The sequence below is a fragment of the Drosophila subobscura genome, chromosome J (genome assembly GCF_008121235.1).
Source record: "Drosophila subobscura isolate 14011-0131.10 chromosome J, UCBerk_Dsub_1.0, whole genome shotgun sequence".
Classification (NCBI taxonomy): domain Eukaryota; kingdom Metazoa; phylum Arthropoda; class Insecta; order Diptera; family Drosophilidae; genus Drosophila; species Drosophila subobscura.
Window position 1 is genome coordinate 18,750,811 of NC_048532.1, and position 16,074 is coordinate 18,766,884.

The following is a 16,074-nucleotide window of genomic DNA, read 5'->3' on the forward strand; positions in this document are numbered from 1 at the left end:
ACCAATGCCAAGTGCCATTACACGATCTACATATATAAGGAATATCCTTTGAGGTTTTTGATTTTATGATTTTATTTTTGTAAGCTGTGATAAATCGTATCCAAAAAGAAAGAAAGTGAAAACACAAATCGAAAGCGTCAAACGAAAAAGATAAAAGATAAATAAATGCCTGGTGTGCCACACACACACAAAAGATGCCGAGATTCCATTTTGTGGCGGCATCGGGCAACAGCAGCCAGCGATTCGAACCGAACTGTTTTAATCCCCAAAACAACATCCAACGACAGACAAACCCACTCGGAAATAACTCAAAATATCTCAGAACAAATGGTGCAACATTCGAGGGATATTTTGAGTTATCTTCCTGGTGGCAAGTATTCGGTTCTGACTCACTGACTCCTGTTGCCTTTGCCCCCGTGGATACACTCGGCTGCTTGTGGCACAAATGAGAATTTATGGCAATTAAAGTAACACACAAATACACACACTCATATGTCCTTAAAGTTGTAGAAAAACCATATAAATATATATGAAATAAATAAATAAATTAAATATAAAATGTATAAAGAATTCATGAATTGCTCAAGTGCTCCCCTTCAAGTGTTTTGGTTTGTGGCAAGTTTTGGGCTTTTCTGCATTCATTGCTCACCCCCTGACAAAATCAACTAATTAATTCATTAGGAGAGTCTGAACTCAGCAGGCCCCCTGGTCGCACATTCCCCATATAACTTTGCTGTGGCAAAAGTTTTCCATTTCCATTCGGGGGGTTCTCCATCCTTTCTTTTTTGTTACCCTGTTAATCGAAGGGAGTTTGCTATGTAACAGACAGCAGGACACTAAAGAATTAATCATCAAATAATAGTGCAAATTTAGTCAAATATTTTTTAGAATTGACCAAACTCCGCTCAACAATCGGTTGACTTTTGAGGAATTCTAACACAGAAAGGGATATTTTCTAAAGAGATCTGAATCCATTTCAAATCATTCTTTTTGGCCAATTTTCTCTTGACAATAAATCAGTCTATTTCAATTATTTTTGGGCACAATACTTGATTTTCTTATGAGCTATTCCTGTAGTAACACCCCTAAAAGTATCGGTTTTCAAATCTGCTAAGGGGTATCTCTTAGTCCTATCCCTCAACTTTAGTACTCCTTCCCGCTCTGCTTCTATTTTTTCTTCTCTCTAATATTCCATTTGAAAACTTAAAGCCTCCGCCGCTCTCCTGTGCTCCGACTGTCTGCTCTAATGGCAAACAAAGGGACTCTTCTGGACTCTGTCTCTCTCTCTTTGTCCTACTCACGCATATGAGTGTCCCTTGGTAAAACTTATATCTGGTGACATGGCGGGGCAAATGCTGCATAAACTTTCCCCACACAGAAGCAGCATCAGAGCGGAGAGACGAGAATTGTGTGTGCGAGAATTTAATTAAAGTTTTGTGCGGTTGCCACTAATCAAAAGATATTATCTATCTCCGAGAACCACTAGCTCGCTCTCTCTCTCTTTGCCGTGCGGCTAGACGCAGTAATTTGGTGGCAGTTTCCGGGGGGGTAGACTGCGGGCAAGATTGGAAGATTGGAAGATTGGATGATGTGGAGATTGCAGAGAGAGGGCGCTAAAAACCCATAAAGCTAAAGCATATTTCCGGCACTTTAAATTGCAAAACAAAATACAAACAAAAGGCAGGAGGCTAAGGCTTTGGCTTCGGCTTCATTTGGCAGCACAAACAAACAGCCAGTACATACTCCCGCCCCCTGCCCCTTCATATATGTATTCCATATCCCATATTCCGAGTATCTGTAGTTATTGATATACTGAGGAAGATACTTCCAGGGGAGTGGCGAGTGGGAGAGTGTGAGGAAGTCTTGTTCCAAGCGGAAATTTCATTTACTTTTGTTTGCGCAGTGTTTTTCCTCCTACGCTAGCACTCAATTTTCTTCGTGTTTAGTTTTTCCTCTCGTTTTTCCCATCTTCCTGTGTTTATTTTATTGTTTGGCCCATGAAAATTGGAAACTGCTGCTAAGCGGCTTTAAATGCTCAAAGTTTTTTTGCTATATTTTTCTACCAGTATTTTCTTTCAAAAAGTATCTGTTTTAAGAGTTTTCCCTGGTCGTCTCCCTATTAGTTATGGTTTATTTAGTAGAAAGTGAGAGAGAGTCTCCGTCGTAATACAATTGTAAAACTTGTAATAGAATTTGGAAAAGTTCTCTATGCTCGAAACAAATAACAACAAAAAAACACGCAGAAATTACACATCAAGTTTATGGGTTGCACGTAGAAAATTGACAAGGCCTCTGGTCATACCACGTATTCATGCAGTACATGGGGTAGATTCAATTCGTGTAATTTCCAGGCAGAAACGACTTCCCGTCTGCTTAAAACTTGTCAAAGCGACCCCTGACAGTTGGCTCTCGATCACCATTAATGCGAAAACATTTTCTCAATTTGTTGTAAATTTGTTATAATATTTTTCTTACATTTTTAAGAGCATTCTTTAAAGCTATCCCCCCCGTAAAAACGTACCAGGTATCTAAGTGTCGAGCCACGTTTTTGCTTACAATGATTTTTATTTTTCTTTGGGCCTTTTTCTGCAATTTCCTGTCCTACGCTTTGGTTTTCTACTGTTTTGGCTTATTTCCCATGTCAAGGCTCGTCAAACGTGAGATGATGGCATAAAAACAAAAGAAAAAACAAAGACAGTAGAAAGTTGGCCAAGTTTTTGCCTAATTACTTTCCCAAAAAAATTGCCATTTGTAGTAGGGGAAAACTCTCGTAGGAAAACTGGTAGGGAAAACTCATTTGTTGGTCCAACAAATAAATGTAATTATCAAGAAAAAAAATCAAATTTCTAACAATCCCAATGAAATTTCTCATGCAAAAAGGAACATTGTCATTTTCCCCATGACATAGAAGGCAATGAAATTTGTGTGAAACACAAAATTTGTTTGTATAATTGATATAAAAATGTCCTATAAATGTATAAAAATGAAAAGAAAATATATTTTAGGGACTTTTAACCTGAAATCTGATAAATTTTGAATGTTCAGGTTGGTAAAAATATATTAAAAATGAAATAATAATATCTTTGTATCTCCGAAAAAATGAGAAAAAATAATAGAGTATATTTTGCAGGCGAGAAAACCATGATAAAAGGATTCCCAATCGTCGTGATATTTACATTCTTGATACAAAAAATTGTTAAAAGAGGAAAGAAGGAATGTCACAGTACCTTTTCAAAATTGAAGTAATTCCAAGGCAGAATCTGTAAGAAAACAAAACATTTTAAAATAATATTTTTAATAATCTTTAGAAAAATAAATCTTTTAGATGCAAAAGCTCTTATATACAAATGAATTCTGACTTTATCCTAATGTTCCAACATATCCCTTTTGGCTTCCAATAAAAAATACCAATCCAAAACCAGTTAAAGGTCAACGTACGATTACTGGCCTTAAAGATGCGCCCCAAATTGTGCAGCAACAAAGAAAGGCAGGAAATAAAATGTTAATTGCATGGCATCCGAGAAGCAAAACAGCTCCCCAATGAGTCGCTTGGCTAGAGATTAGTGCTGCTCATTCCTTCCCATCTCCACTCTACTCCCTCCCCATTCATTTACGATGCGCAACACGGTTCTCGACAGTTGTGTTCTCTATTTGAGTATGGTTCCCACTGGTGCTTTGACCAAAGCAATCGTATATGTGATGTAATTGCCAGGAATAAACATCCAATGGACAAGCGGATGAATGCTCCATGCCCTCCTTGCCCTCTGGCAAGCCACAAAATGCAGCATCATAAACGAAAATGAAATAAAAAACAGACACAACTTCCGGTGTGCGGTGGTGCGGCGGCTTCTGCTGCCTGCCAGCTGCCGGCTGTCCTGCCTGCAATCCGAATCCGTTTCCGGAAGAGTAAGTAAACATTTAAGAAGGAAAATACATGACATGAATGGCGCGACCAATAAATCGTTGCACAACCAGTTGTTGCAAGCAACCAACAACAGTCCCACACACAAGGCAATGCCATTGCTATAACTCTACATATAAATGTATTTATGTATGTATCTTCAAGTGCATGTATCTGCAGCTGTATCTATGGCTATTAAGGATTCAACAAGCGCAGCTTTTTAAACCATTTAAATGGCAAAACTTTCAAAGGGTATCCCCATACATGAAAAAATCTTGCAGACCCCTGACCCATGGCATATTGTAAATATCAAAATTATTTATTGCCCCGATTGCCGCTCTCTCGCTCCGTTTTCGGGGAGTTCCACTCTTTCACTACCACAGCCTTTGCTCTCCTGTTACTGTTGTTGCTTCCCCTCTCTTCTCTGCCCTGTATTCGTTTTTACTGATATTTCCCTGGTATACCTCTGTCCACATGCTTCCCATTGAATGCATTGAGTGGGCACTCCGCTCCACTGCAAGAACTTCCCTCTCGCTCTCTTCCGCTGGTACTCCTTTTTACAATCTTTTTTTTTCACTCAATGTGTAGCCAATTCATAAAATTTATCAGCAATAAAAAGACAGAGAAACAGACACAGAGAGAGGTTAAAACCAATTTAAAATTTAATAGAGACATTTTCTGTACAAATTAACAGCAAATTTCATTGCTCCATGGAGTCCCTGCTCCATCCCAACATCTCCCCACTCCTTCGTTTGCCTGTCTCCCTGATGCCATTTCAAAAATCAAGTGTGCTGAAAATTAAATTTCACAAACTGTTTTCATATAAGAGACGTCTCGGGGAATGCGGGCAAGGGGCTATGATGGGTAGATGAGAGCGGTGGGTGGTTGAAACTATGAAGGCAGCAGCAGCAGCAGCATGAGAGGCAGCAGCAGTAGGAGGAGGCAGCTGTAGGTACAGGCAGAACGGCGCCTTCTAAAGGAAGGTACATCTGTGGTGTGGCACTTGAATGCAATGTAAAGACGACTTTTAGTGGCTTCCAGCAGCAGCAGCAGCAGCAGCAGCAGCAGCAGCAGCAGCAGCAGCAGCATCAAGCAGACAGCCGACGGGGGAGCCACCAAAAAACTAATGAAAGTTCTCCTCATGTTTCCACACACAGCAGCAGGAGCAGCAGCAGCAGCTGATGACATCGTGGTCTAAAACACACACAACGACACAGACTGAACCATGAAGTCTGCTGCTGCTGCCAACTCCTCCTGCTGCCTGCTGCTGCTGTTGCATGACTTTTTGAAGGCAAAGTAATTAAAGTCAATTGCCAAATGCTGGCCAAAATGCGCTTGATGCTGCGGTGTGCATATATGTAATGCGATTTGTACCCAACTTCCCTTCCCACCCTCTATTTGTGGGTATATCTATAAGTGTATAAGTCTCCTTGTAGCATGTGTGTGTGCATGAGTGTGCCTGTGTGTGTTAGCTGCCAACAGCATTAGTTTTCGTTGACTTTTGCAGCTATTAGCAAACACATCGCACCACACACCACAAATCGCATAACAATTTATTAGGAAAACACTCAATCAAAATTATGTCAGTAGAAGACTATCATCCCCTGCCAAAATCCACTTTATGGCTAAAATTCTAAACATTATTTCTAAATTTCTGATTTCATATAAACTTTCCTCTCTCCCTCCACTGCTTTTGTTTACTGTTTGGAACACAATCTATTCTATTGGGCCCGCCCGCCCGGCTGTATTTTGAGGTGCTGGCATCGAAATTGATGATAAAATAATGCCTGTTCGAATGGCTGTTTTATGGCCTCTTTCTTGGCCTCTGATTTTATAATCCCTGAGCATCGTAAAAGTTTTGGTTGTGTGTGCGAAAAGCGAAAAACCATTTGCATTTATTGACAGGAGTAAAAGTTCAGGGATTCCTTCGTTGATTAGCTGCCATTATAGAGTTTTCCCACACATATTTACGAGCATATTTCGAGAGGAAAGATTATATTTTTGACACTAGTTTGAATAGAGATGTTGGGCATTTGCATGTGGCAGCAACAAATAAATCATACAAAAAAATTGAAAAAGTTTAAAAATATATTTCCAAGAATATTTGTGGTCAAACCTATAAAAAGTATTTTTATACACCTCACTATACGCCTCTAAATACCACAAATCGAAAACTTGGAAAGGTAACACCATTATCTGTGACCTTTATGGAATAAGTTGTACCCACAACAATTTTTAAATAAATGCTTTCCATTGAATAAAAGGATCTTTGTTGCCTTTAAAAATTCCACACACCATAAATACTTTATACACATGTATTTAAATTTTATTTTAGGTTTGCAAAAATATTTTACTTTGCCTTTAAATTATTTATGATTCAGGGGAAAGCAAGACTCCCAAAATGTACAAAAAAAAGTCGCTACTTTCGCTTGGAAAAATTCCGCAAACATTTTTCTGATACATTGATATATTTTTCCCGAGTTTCCACAGAGATTTTTCCCCGCCCACACCAGTCACACGCTGTACCCCACTGTTACCCACTCCCTCCGCTTCATTGTGAAACTCTCTTTCTGTCATCATCAGTCGTTGGGCGGGTTTTTCATTCCGTTCCGTCCAGAGGCTGACTTAATTCCGTTGTAAGTTTCCATTGGCCTTTGCATAAATGCATTTTGATGCACGCTCTCCTTCTCTCTCTCTCTCTCTCCCTCTCTCTCTTGGTGGTTGCCACGCGGTACATCGTGGACGCTAAACAGATTTTCACCTTCTGCATACATGCGGTGGGTATGCGGCGTACACGAGAGAGAGAGAAGGTGGAGGGTATAAGGTCAAATTTACACAAATTTCGAAAACGAGAAAATTGCAAAGAAAAATATGCAAACGACAACGAAGCGAACGAGCGCAGTGGCAGTGGCAGTGGCGCCCTTTGAGAATGTTGCTGCCAGAGTATCAGCACAGATAGCGAAAGATGGCAAGCAGAGAGATTGAGAGAGAGCGAGAGACAGGAATGCTTCCCACGGAATGAGGGTCATTTATTTGGTTATTCCTTAAATGGTATTTACCTAGTTATACCCTCTAAAAGAGAGGATTACAAACTTGAACAGGAGTTTGGAGCCCTAAGACTGCAAAGGAATTTTGGGACCTCAAACTTTTATTTTTGGGATCTTTGTCAAAATCAGATTACAACGTTTTACATTAACCATAGAAAATACGAATATTTGGAGATATATTTAGCCTTCTTCAGAAATGTCGGACTTAAGGCAAGATTCTGTGAGAAGAACTCACAGAACTAGCTCTTTAAATTCCCATATTTATCCCATAAAACCTATGTAAATATATATAAATATGTATGTGCTTATGTACGTAAGCCTTAAGGGTATCTTGTGCTTCAGTGGCTCAAAGGTCACCCTATTCCTTTCTTTCGCTTTATCTTGGTATATTTTTGTGGCATCTGGTTGCAAGATTGCAAATGAAGCAGTTCTCTGGCTTTGGCTCTGGCTCTGGCACTGCGGGGTGCAGGCTCTATTGGAAGGTGTGTGTGTGTGTGTGTGTGGCTGTGTGTGTGTCCAAAAGATAAGTAAACGGTAAACTAAGCCACGTTGCAGCTGCAACACAGTTATGCAACCCCTCTCTACACTCTTCTCTCCATGGAGACTACGTGCTTATCGTTCTGGTTGCTATTTAAAATGCACTCCATTCCCCTTGCCCTACCGCACACAGCATCCATGCATCCGTACAGTGCGACATTCGCATCGACTTTGTATGTGTGTGTGTGTGTGTGTGTTTGGCATACGTTGCGTATGCGTGTTTCCGTCTTGTCTTGCTTCTTGCCTCTTCCTTCAGTTCGAGGCACAGGCCGAGGCACAGGCAAGGAGCAAATCGAATCTACAAATGTTTTGCAGCACATTAAATTGCCAATATGGCTTTATTGTTCTTCTCTGTGTGTCGCTTACGCTCTCTCTCTCTCTCTCTGTTTCTTCCTCTGTGCCACTGCCTCTATATATCCACTATTGCCCCCCGTAGCAATGGCAGCGATTTATGCTGTCACATCGAGTGTGCGGGGTGGGTGTCAGGCAGTTCTAGTGTGAGTGGCGCCTTTGGGGCCATAACAGAGGCTCCACAAATACACACACAAACCTACACACACACACACACTACACACACATTTATCCACCATATATGACTCTTATGGAGTCGCCTCGTCTGCCTCGCTGCCAGTGCCATTGGCAAGACATAAAACGTGGCACTCGATGATGCCTACGGGCGAAAGTTCGCACATCGCACATCGAATGAGGAGCCAAGCAAGCAAGCAGCATTGAGGCACGAATGAGGAGCCAAGCAAGCAGCATTGAGGCACGAGTGAGCGGCCTGCTGATGAGCAAGCATTGCCCCATGCTACATGCCGCCCCCTTGCCTCATGCTCGTTCTGTTGGCCTAAACATCACTTCACAACTGCCAAGCCGAAGCACATCCGGTTTCCGTTAGTGTGGCGGTAGTGCAACGCACATTGCCCCTCTGCTGCGTCGCCGCTTATGAAACTCCTGCGGCTACTCTTCTTGATAGTTATCCTACCGTTTCCCTCCCTATGGCTCCTTCCTTCTTCCTCCGCCTGCAGTCTTTCAGTCATGTTGATGTTCCTTCAGGTAATATCATTTAGACCTGGCCACCCATTCAACGCTACTCCCCCCCATCCACCCATGAATATGTTGCAAAAATATTATCTCGTTACAATGTTAAAAAATATATATGTATGTGTGCATGTGTATTAGTTTTGGTATTAGCATTACCACCTTTTTCTAGCCATCATGCGGAGTAGTTGTTGGCCATCAACTTCTGCTGCCTCTGGTTTGCCTTTGGCCATGGGCTTTGCCTCATGAGCGGAAGTACGTGTCGCTTGCCGCAAAAGGAAAGCAAAAACCAGTCGCAGGGGGCAGGAACGGTAGGTGGAAGTCAGGGAAGAGGGGTAACGGTAGCTAGAAGTCAGGGAAAGAGAGGGACAGGAACTGCGAGCCAGAGAAGAGAAGGAACATCAGCTACGAGCCAGGGAAGAGCAGGAACCGCAGCTACCAGCAAGGGAAAAGGTGGAAAAAGTAGAGTCAACGCTGGCAAAAGTAGGAGTGGAAGTCGGAACAACTACCAGCAATAGAACCTGCGGAAAAAGCTACAAAAAATATGATAAAAATGATAGAAAAATGTAAGAAAAACTACGCACATTTGCTGGAGGACACGGGGAATGCTCAGGGGATAAATACATGTCATAGATAGATACGTAGATACTTGGATACATGCAACGTGTATGTCACGTGTGTCGTGTATCGTTCCATGTGTGTGTAGGTGTGTGTGTGTGTCTTGTTCGTGGGTTCGAAGGTCGTGAGAGGAAAATGTTTAAATTTGATTTCAAGTGCTAGAACATTTTGATGGCAAAATAAGTGAATGCGTGTTGCGGCAGTTTACGTGTCGTGAGCTCCTCCTTCGAGTGTGTGTGGCAGGAACAGCAAGTGGCAGACTAGCAGGAGTGTGGAGGGGGAAAATGAAGCGAAAATTGGTAACCATCTAAAGTGTATTTAAGGGCAACTCTTACATAGATTGAAAGCAGTTGAAACTGAAAGATTTCGGTGGGAAAGAGTTGGAGAATTCATTCATTATTTGTTGGTGTAAATTTCAAAGATTTCTACCCAAAAAATCCATCAATAACTCTGCCAATAAATTCTTCAAAAATCGCTTAAGTCGTTGGATATTTTCCTGCTATTTTCCTTCCCATTTTGAGCAATTATTTTCATGCACTTGTCCACCCCTCACTGCCGCTTCTTATTAATTTGCCGCAGCATTTAATTGTTTCTCCTTAACCCTTGAATGTTTATTTCTCCCATTTTCCGCACATGTGTTTTTCCAGCTTCTTTTCGAACCGACGACAGTTATTGTAATTTTTACCATTTTCCTCCCAGCCACTGCCTGCCCCAAGAAGTTGTCGATATTCCCTTCCCTCCATCCCTCCCTCCGTTCATATGGCAACAGTTTCGGGGGCCAGAGCTCCTTCAAGGAGTCGCCGCTGCCACTTGAGCAGGGGGGCGGGCGTTGGTCCAAGGAGCTGCCACTTGAGGAGCAGCTGGGGGCGTGGCGTCCGTCCGCCTTTTGATTTCTCATGCGTGCAACGTTTACTCAGCCGTCGCGTTCCTTCGTTGCTGCCGCGAGCGTAGCCAAAATATAATACAACCACACACCAAACATCCTTGCAGTGGATCCTTTTTCCATCGAGAACACTCGCTGCCGTTCTGCTCTTCTACGTATGCTGCTTTTCCCACTGATTCTCCTTCTTACTCCACCATTTTGTTAACGCATGCATTTTCCAGGGGCAGGGGTCTGGGTGGTGGGGGGTGGCCAAATGAGGACTCCTTCACGCTTCACTCTACTTGGCACTCACTTAATTATTGCACAAGGAACTGCGAAGGAAAAAACTGCAAGGAAAAACTGAAACTGAAACGAGGGCGCCAAGGCGTTCCTCTGTGCTGCTGTTCTGCCTAGGGGCACCCCTCACACTCTCCCTCTCTCTCTTTCACACACTCTTACTTGCATGCAACATGCAGCTGCAACTACAACTGAAAGTGCAATGTGCAACGCGCAACCTGCAGCTGGGGCAACAAACTTTCCAGTGTGGCAATGTGCTTGACATGCACATTGCTTTAACCGTTAACAGTTAACCGTAATATGCTTGCTTCAAGCCATTTTAGCCATTGGCTCTGACGCCCCAGAAGGAGGCACGTAGCCATGTGGTCGAGTTCTTGAAGGAAGCCAAGCGAAAAGTTTAAAGAAAATTTAAAAATTATATGGCAAATTATTTTATATTAATTAACGTGGCCTCTAGCGGAACGAGAGAAACATTACCAGAAAATTTATAAAATTAAATATATCACAAAATTCTTTCGGTAAACCAATAAATCGATCTTCAGCTTAAAGGACTCAGCCCAAAAAACCTTACAGATTCCACTCGTCGTACCAAAGATCAATCATCAATCAATGAATCAACAAAGAATTTACCACAAAAAATGCACGAAATATTCTTTATCTAAAAGGCAATAAATAAAATGTATTTATGGGATTTATTCTCAAAATGGTTTCCCAATTCTTTCTTATTTTTTCAGTTATATATTTTCTTTTCCCACTCAAAGTAAACCTTAGAAATTCGATTCAAAATTATATTATATTTTAAAATCTGTGTAGAAAATGACAAAGATATAATGAACTAAAAACAAATGTCCCACAAATGTCAGAATATTCATTTTACCTTTGACCAAGAGCTAAATAATTCCACACAATTCCATTCAATACGAATAGAGGAGACAGCCATTCATTCTCTATCTCTCTCATTTCTGACACACAAAACATTTTGCATACAAGCCACAATCGAGAAATGAGAGTAAATGCCAAAAATACGTGGAAATTTAATGTAAAACGAGAAAAACCAATGTGAAATGTGAAAAATGTGCATGAATGTAAAACGAGGCAGCGCGCGGTAAACCCGGTCAAAAATTAAGCCCAAAGCGTTACAGTTGTTGCTTTGCCCGTTGCCATCCCGCACAAATTGACCTTTTCAATTCGTGCATAAATTAAGCGAGTATTTTCCATGCTAATTACGAATACGAACTATGTGTAATGGCATTTTCACTTCTGGCCTACAGATATTTACAAGCTGCTACCTGTTCTGTACCTGTAGCTGTCCCCCCCGTCTGCCCGTCTGCCATTGTATTTTATATAGAATAAATGTTTATCCACATCCGGGCGACAAGTTTGTGGCATACTTCCGCTTTCAGCCGCAGCAGCAACAACAACAGCAATTAAGTCGGTTGCAATTTGTTTAAGCCACAGCGGTACTCCGACCGATATGCGCTCATTATTGTTATCGCTCCGTTACACACACTTTTGGTTCCCTGTGTCGCAGGACGGCGTTCTGTTCAGCGCGTCCTAGCCCTATCGTTGGCCATTTTTCATTTAATTTACCACCACACACACATTTTATCTGTGCTTTCGCTTGGCTCTTTATGGCCCGCTGGCCGTGTAGCTGTGGGCGTGGTGTAAGCCTTTTTGGTTTACTTATTTCGTTATCATTATCCTGTTATCCTGTTTGGGCCAAGAGCCGAGAGCAGTACTCCCTGCTGCTGCTTCGCTGGGTTCAGTCCCCTGTGCTTCCTGCTGCCTGGCCTGCCCAACATCTCCTTCTGCTTGCTGCCAGCAGCCATCGCCTTCTCCGCATAATTAAATTATCTCGCAATTGCCTGCTAAGTGCGCCCGACATTCGTTTATGTAGAAATTTAGACCTGGGCCCAGGCTGGCTTCTGTAGGGCATTAAAGAGAGTCGCACAGAGTCCCCAGCCATGGACATTGTATACACTTCCTGGCAGGCAAGGGATTTATATTTTATGGAATAGATTTACTAATAATAATTCAATAATTTGCAGAGTTCTCCAAGACTGAAAAATCGTACCACAAAAATCGTTATCTCATGAATTTTCATATTTATAATTTCTCTAGAAATATACTGAACATATTTAATTAAAGAGCATCCTTATCTTCGACTCTCCTCAGAATCTAACAGACCTCCCTGTATGGTTTATATATTTATTGAGGGTCCCTTTTTTTTGCTGTTTGCTGTTTACTCTCTTTGGCCACTTCCTGGCTTTTGTTCTTCTTTTATTTTTGTACTTTTTTGTTGTTTTTGTTGCGGCGGCTGTTTCCTAATTATTATCTCTGGAATTTTTCGAAAAAATTATAAACTTTTTTCGCATTTTCCTACACCCCACCGTCCCATAAAAAAACGTCAATAAGTTTGAAGGGCCTTAATTATTTTGTTGTTTAAGCTGTCGCTCGGTCAGTCGCTCTCCCTCTCTCTCTCTCTCTCTTTCGCTGGCCGAAAAGTTTGTTCTAGAAGTTGGCTCTATCGTTGTTGACCCATTTGGCAGGAGAGGCCTCTAAACTCTCGACTTTCGACAGGAACTCCAACTGCAAGTCGAACTACGAATAGAAAAGTCGGGGTGGGGTCGGAAAACTTTAAGAACATTTTCCGATAAAAAGGCAAAACACTTTCGGGGCCTCCCCCCATAATCATTTGTGGCATTGACAAGTAGTTGCCGCCTGCATTTAGGAGCACAGCATCAGCAGACGGAAGGAAGCAGGCAGAAGGCTACAGGCACACACCCTTTTTTAGCCCCCCAAGGACAACATCAAAGGCTTTGCATAACAAATGCATTGTTTTCACTTCAAGTTCTCGGACTTGTTCTAAGTATTGTGCCATCCGTCCGACCATCCATCCATTTTGCTCGTTCAAAAGCTGTTCGTTCCACAGCAAGCGAGAGAGAGAGAGAGGGAAAGAGAGAGAGAGCGAGAGAGCGAGGCAAGGCACACATCCTGTTTGCTTAAAAGCTTCCTGCTGCTGGCTGCTGCAATCGTTACATCAGGGACGGTAGAAATCGGGCACTGTATGTGTCCTTGCAAATGTGCAATTATGCCACACGCCCCACAAGCGCCCCAAAGCCACAGATCAATAAAGTGCAACTTGAGCACATGGAAAAATGTCAACGATTGGCCAAACAAAACACAAATTCCTGCTGGAGCCATGAACTCGCCAGTCTCCGTCTCGACTCATCGCTCTGTTCCTGCCCGCTTGGACATTCGAATTTATTTGCAAAAATAATGCCCATCATTGTTAATCAAAAAGTGACAACAGAGACGGAGACAGCAGACAGAGAGAGAGCGAAAGAGAGCGAAAGAGTGAGCGTTGTAATGCTGGTGAACCATTGTTGTGCCGTCCAGTGGCCGTTTGGCCAACCAGCCAGACATTTGCTTCTAGTCAGGAATTCAGCTCGGATCTGGCTTTTGGCATTGGCTTTGGCTTTGGGCTAAAACTCGGACTATGGCCCACTGATGCTGCCTGCCTGCCTGCTGTGTTTATTGGTATGCAACTGGCAGTGTCCGACATGCCAATGGGGGACACTCTGGGGCATGCAAATAGCAATCGTTCGGGGGAAAAGGCTGCACAGAAAGCAAAAACTGTATTCTTCTTCCCTGTAGCTAAATTCATGCACGAAGTAGGACAAAGAATTCCTAAATATTCTTATCTATTTTGTTCAAATAATTTTTACGAATAAAAATATTAAAATTTAATTAGAAAATAATTTTAAAATATTTTTAGAATATGAATTCAATATTTTTGTTCAAATTTAAATTTTTCCGAATTTTTGCACACACCAAATTAAGTCAAGTTTCTAACAATGTAGCTTCAATAGTGGATCCGTGACCGCACCAGAGCAGAGACACAGACTCCATGGCCCATGCTGCCTCCTCTACACACACACACTCACACACATGGCCATGTGCTTACACTCGAGAGGAGTCTGTCCCTAACAATGGAAATGGACGTTGGCAAACACAACAGCAACAACGACAGAAACAACAACAACGACAGATAGTGGGGACGACCCTCGGTGTGGCACTAACAACAATGGGGCACAAAATTGCGGCTGTCATCAGTGGAGGAAATTTGCATTTTGCACAAATTGCAATACGTAAAGCTCCATGTTCCGCTCACTCTCTCTCTCTCTCTCTCTTACACTCTATGCCTCTCGCTCTCTCTATTTTCTATTATCTGTTGTCCCTTAGTTTTTGGGGCTTTTATTTTATTGAGCCGCATATCAAATGATTATCGGGGGGTGGTGTTGCCACCAGCCGCCTTTTTATGGGGTGTCTATGGATATATGTAGTAGGAGACAGGAGATCTGTGGGATAGATGTGCGCTTAACAGAGGAATTATTTCAAACTCATTAGAGAATGCAATGAGGAAGAGTGGCAGGCGCAGTGGCAGTGGCAACACTAGAGGGAATGGCATTGCCATTGCCAGAACAGAAGGAGTGCCAGTGGCAACAAGGAAATTGCATTTACAGTACCCGACACACAAGCACACAGGACACATGCATATCAATTAAGTTCGTATTATACGCTTACCAGAAAGGGTAACTACAATAGGGAATAAATCTATAAAAAGACTCTCTAAAATAGACTAAGGCTCTGACGACCTTTAAAGTGTATATTTTTAACGCTTGAAACCTGTTTCTATATTTCAGAATCCCCTTAAAAATATACATTTAAGGGAGTGTATCAACGCTTCCACAACACAACGTCTAATCCTTTCTCCACAGTTTTCTATTGGTTTTCCTGCGTGTTAGTCGACGCCCTGACAATGAGCACTGCTAATGGGGCACTACTGCCATACTGGGGCGTGTGCCTCATTAATGTTGGAAGACCAGCCCTCCCCCCGCACAGCTGCCGAAAATTTCGAATGCAGTTAATCGTAGAGAAATATTTTCCCACTCAACTGGCGGGTTGCAAGTTCCCCCTAGAGTTGCATGGCAAATGGTAGGAAATTAGAAATCACGGAAATCAGTTTCCACCCCGCTCCCGACCGCCCTAACATTTCATTGTGCAACGAACTGAAGCTTAGTGCTGGGACAGAATTACGGGGGGTGTGTGGCCGTGGGAGTGGGCAATAATTCCCATTGATTTGTGCCCAGGTTGAGTACGTCCGTCCGGCAAGTGGATTCAATAATTCAATCATTCACAGGCGAATGGATGTCAGGAGTCTGCGTTGCACTTGCAACACAGCCCCATTCGCGACGTTCATTAGTCGCGTGTTAATCATACGCCACGTTGCACAAATCTCAACTGGGAAGCTAATTAACGGGGGAAAGCACTAGAAAGAGAGAACCAGAAGTGCCATATCGATGGGATTTAATAGATTTTCAGTTTGACATTTTGTATATAAATCGAACGGGTGGCATGCCACCACGTTACACGCCCCCACTTGTGGTTCCACATCCTTTTTTCCTTTTTTGATTTATTGGTCCAATCCTTTTTTTACCCGAACGTGCCCTGCATAATTATTTCGCTACTCTGTGGGCTCTATTTGAATTTATTTCACGATATTTCCATCCTTTCCTGCCAACTGAGAACATACGCGGCCCTGGTACCATTTTCCAGGGCATACATTTCCCATGACAAATCGGAACCATTCGAAATGGCCACAAGGGGTAGCAGAAATCCAAGAAGCAAAAGCATTAGCAAATAATTGATGAAAGATCTCATATCTGAATTGAATTTAACTTTCGTTTCCATTCGTATCTCCCATAGAA